We start from the raw sequence: 5049 nt of genomic DNA on the forward strand, positions 1-5049 counted from the left end.
CAGGTTCTCCCTGCTGTGGAAGAACCACCTCCTCCTAATGGAAACCCACACCCTCAGTTTGGCCCTGAGCTCACTGCTGAGCAACTGTACCAACAGCAAGTGCATAACTAGCTAGTTCAAAATGCAGCTCAACCTCAGGGGGCTCCTCGTGCTCATGAAGCCCCACAGCAACAGGATCAGCACAATGGATGGGGAGTGTGGCCAGCCTCACCACCACAGGCATCACAATTACCTCCTTACCTCTATAACTTTCAAGCTTGGCTTGCTACCCAGGGACTACAAGTGCAAGATGGCCTAGTTCCTGAAGATAACATCTCAGATAGTGCTTCTCAAGCTTGGAATGATGCTATATCTAACTCCAACAGCTCTGCTAGCACCAACCTATCTGCTGGATCTCTGAATACCCCGGTGATACATTCTCAAACACATCAGCAGCAACACTCTGAGGGTCTTTTGAGAATCTCCCTGGAAGTTCACAATAGTGGAATTCGCTTTGGCTTATCTGAACATGGAGAATCAGTGCTCGCCCTGCTACTAACTGATCCAGCTCCAAGACAGCAGCTAGATGACTTCATTTTTAGAGCCATCAAACCTCTAATGGCTTCTAGAGGCCCTTGGAATACTGATTATGGTTTCAAGCATGAATGCATGCATGTGGAAGTTGCAGTTGCTCTGAGTGATGATGGCATAATCTTTAGCAACACTTGTCCTACTCTCCCCATGAGCAGTACATCATCTACTATTATCATAGAAGCACTATCCCCTGAACAGGGACTGGCTCCAACTATTGAGCCCACGGATCCATTGGAAACAGAATGCAACATGGACCAGGAACTACAAGTCAGCAAGATTCCTCTGAGGCACAAAGGCAAAATGAAACAGCAAGTAGATACTTCCAACCTTCGCCGCAGTCTGAGATCAAACAAGTATGATTGTTTCAAGATCCCATCCATGGCAGAGGGTAAGATCACTAAATCCAAAGTTAAGCCCAAGAAGATTCCCAATATTTCTCTACAGGAAGTTGATCGTGCTCTGACACTTGAGGTTCCCCCTCCTACTGCCATCAACACCATGCAAGCCATTGGGACGCAGCTGTGTGCTATACCTGAAGCAGAGCTTGTAGATTCGGAGCTTCTTCGAGAAGATCCATGCCCTGCAGATGGCCAAGTTTGATCTTGTGCCTGACCCACCTCCTCTTTAAATCTCTATGGTACTTTTGCGTAGTTGGAATGTCTTATGTTGGAATATTCGTGGACTTAATTCGCCCAAAAAACATCTAGCTCTATCGAATGCTATTCGTGACGGCAGCTGCTCCATCATTTGCTTAAAAGAATCGAAAATGCCCTCATTTGATGAACATGCCTTACGTACATTGTGTCCAAAACGATTTGACAAATTTGCATATATTCCCTCCCGAGGGGTTTCTGGTGGGATAGTCACGATTTGGAACAGCTCTATATTTGTAGGAACTACGTTTGTAGAAGAGGATTTCGCGTTAGGATTCCAGTTCTCATCAACACAAACTTTGCATACCTGGAAGCTATTGAACATATATGGCCCATGCCAAGGGGATCAAAGGGTTCGTTTCACCTCTTGGCTCCTTGATCTTGACATTGTGGCAACCGAGGACTGGTTGATCCTAGGGGATTTTAACTTCATTAGGGCACCAACGAACCGCAACCTACCCGGAGGTAACATTCAAGACATGTTTACGTTTAATGAACTCATCAGTGAGCAGATGTTAACGGAGATCCCAATCAAAGGCCGAGCATATACATGGTCGAACATGCAGCTAAACCCTCTGCTCGAACAGCTCGACTGGTTCTTTACGTCTCTGAATTGGACTACCTCCTTTCCCAACACTTTGGTACGTCCCTTGGCACGGCCTGTATCCGATCATATTCCCTGTTCGGTCGAAATACAAACCAACATTCCATGCAACAAAACGTTCCGCTTTGAAACATACTGGATTGCCCACCCAGGGTTTATGGAGACAGTCTCGCTAGCATGGAATAAACCCGTCAAACATGGTCGGAATAGCAATGCAGCGGCGATAATCTGTCAGAAACTTAAAGCTGTTCGATTCGCGCTACGAAAATGGAGTAGCGGTATCTCCCGCCTTAAGATAGAAACCATCAACACCAACAAGGCGTTGCTGGAGTTAGACTCCCTTGAAGATCGACGTACTCTCACCACGCCAGAATGAAACTTCCGACGCATCCTCAAAAATCACCTTCTCAGGTTCCTACAATACCAGAAAGAATACTGGCGCAAGAGATGCTTGATCAGATGGATCAAGTTTGGAGATGAAAACACAAAGTTTTTTCAAACAGTGGCAACTGAACGGTATCGACGCAACTTTGTGGATACACTCAAAAGTGATGCAGGGATCATGGTTGAGACACATGCCAGCAAGGACGCTCTCCTGTTTGACACCTATAGAACAAGGATGGGCGCGGCGAGAGCTCCCGATATACGGTTTGATTTAACGCAACTACGACGACAAGGCATCGACTTTGAAGCTCTTACGATCCCCTTTGCAAAAGAGGATATAGACGCTGTAGTGAAAGAGATGCCAGCTGACAAATCTCCAGGGTCGGACGGTTTTAACGGCACCTTTCTTAAAACTTGTTGGCACATCATCAAGAAAGACTTCTATGATCTTTGTGACGAATTCCACCGAGGTAATCTCAACTTGGAACCTCTGAATTATGGGCACATCACGCTCATCCCCAAGACGGCTTCTCCTGAGACAGTAAACGACTATCGTCCCATTACCCTGCTTAACTGCTGCCTCAAGATGATCACCAAGATACTGGCGCAGCGACTCCAGAAGATCATTCTACAGATTGTGCATCGAAACCAGTACGGGTTCCTCCGTGGTAGATCTATACATGACTGCTTGGCATGGGCTTTCGAGTATATACACCAATGTCAAAGCTCTCGAAAGGAGATAGTCCTGCTTAAATTAGACTTTGCTAAAGCTTTTGATACGGTTGAACATTCGGCTATGATCACCATCATGCAACGTATGGGGTTTAATCCAAAGTGGATCCAATGGATGCAATGCATCTTCTGGTCAGGAAAATCATCGGTATTACTGAATGGAGTCCCTGGTAAACAATTCCCCTGGAGATGTGGAGTAAGACAGGGAGACCCTCTCTCGCCATTGATATTTGTACTGGCGGCTGACATACTCCAAACAAAGATTAACAAACAACTAAATCTGGGCTTGTTATCCCACCCTATCGACCCAAGAGGTGATGCTGAGTTTCCAGTAATTCAATACGCCGACGACACCATCATCATCATGCAGGCGTGTGATGTCCAAGCTGCGAGAATGAAAAGAATACTAGATGACTTCGCCACGATGATAGGGCTCAGGATTAACTATCAGAAATCAACCCTAGTTCCTATCAATGTGACGCAAGAGCTATGTGACAACATCATCTCGATCTTTCGTTGTGCGCAGGCAACAATGTCGTTCACCTACCTAGGGCTCCCGTTGGGTACATCTAAACCTACTGTCCTGGATATGACGCCACTAGTCTGTAAAGCGGAGAGGAAAATCACAGCTGCCATGGCGCTGATGTCGCATGCGGGCAGATTGGCTTTGATGAACTCACTGGTCAGGTCGCTGGGACCCTCAGAATCCCCCCAACGATCGTAGAACAATTTTATAAACTCTGGAGGAGGTGCCTATGGAGGAAAAAGACTGAATATGGATTCAAAAGTAATGCACTAGTAGCGTGGGACGCAGTTTGCCGCCCGAAAGAGAATGGCGGCCTAGGGGTCCTGAACCTCAAGCTACAGAATGACGCGATGCTTCTAAAGATGCTTCACAAGTTCTACAACAGAAAAGAGATCTCATGGGTAGCATTGATCTGGAACACACACTACGGGGAAGAAATCCCCATGCGCAAGATCTATGTGGCTCTTTCTGGTGGCGAGAACTGACTAAACTTATGCCGGTGTTCCGAGGGATAACGCGAGTCAATGTTAACAATGGCCTCTCGACGCTCTTTTGGAAGGACAACTGGAACAATGCCATATATGCAGAAAAGTTCCCTCGGGCTTTCTCCTTTGCTAGAACTGAAGATGCCTCGGTTCAGAACTTCTTGGGGACTAGCTCGCTTCAAGAGGCCTTCTCACTGCCCCTATCAGAACAAGCGCATGATGAACTCAGAATGATGCAACAAGAAGTCTGAGATGTGCAGCTAAACCCTAGGGGAGATGACTGGGTGTGTTCTTGAGGGGCTGGCACCTTTGCAACGGCAGCATATCGACGTTTCTATTTCAAAGAAACTACGGTGCATCCAGTGTTTCACTGGCTGTGGAAAACAAAGTGTGTCCCAAAGATCAAGGTATTTGGATGGTTTTTGCTGATGGACAGGCTCAACATGAGGAATATGCTCAAATGGAGGCATTACAACATAGGGGCTACTCTTGACTGCATGCTATGTGATCGGCACGTGGAGGAAACATTGGAACATCTCTTCTTCGAATGCAGCTTTAGCCAACGCTGTTGGAATATGCTAAACATCAAATGGTCAGAACAACAGCATAGACTAGAGAAACTACAGCATCAGAGGACAGAACACCCCAGGGACATGTTCATGGATATTTTTCTGGTGGCAGCCTGGAGTCTATGGAAGGAAAGAAATAACAAGTGCTTTGAGCAAATAACTCCATCTCTCGGGGCCTGGCGACGTCGGTTTGTACTAGACTTCTCCAATCTTAGACATCGTGTGCCTACTAGCAAGGTGCAAAACATAGATAACATCGTGGCAACCCTAGCTGATACCACATAATATGTAACCCCCCCTGCCCACCTCCCCCCTCCCCCCCATCCCCATCCCACCTCCCTCCCCATCATGTACATGTGTAACTGTTGGCTTTATATATACATGCAGTAGGATTTTATCCTACTGTCTTACACTAAAAAAAAGGTAAAGGGAGCGTGCGATGGTGATCACATCAACCTTGGAAACACTTCCAACACACATCATCACCTCACCTTTAGCTAGTCTCCATTTATTCCATAGCTTT

At 46.5% G+C, this 5049-nt stretch overlaps 1 pseudogene; it reads left to right on the plus strand.

Annotated features, from left to right (window-relative positions):
• The first annotated feature begins 2392 nt into the window (after nucleotides 1–2392).
• Nucleotides 2393–4811, plus strand: LOC123398104 (annotated as a pseudogene).
• The last annotated feature ends 238 nt before the right edge of the window (nucleotides 4812–5049 follow it).

The sequence above is a fragment of the Hordeum vulgare genome, chromosome 1H (assembly GCF_904849725.1).
Source record: "Hordeum vulgare subsp. vulgare chromosome 1H, MorexV3_pseudomolecules_assembly, whole genome shotgun sequence".
Classification (NCBI taxonomy): Eukaryota; Viridiplantae; Streptophyta; class Magnoliopsida; order Poales; family Poaceae; genus Hordeum; species Hordeum vulgare.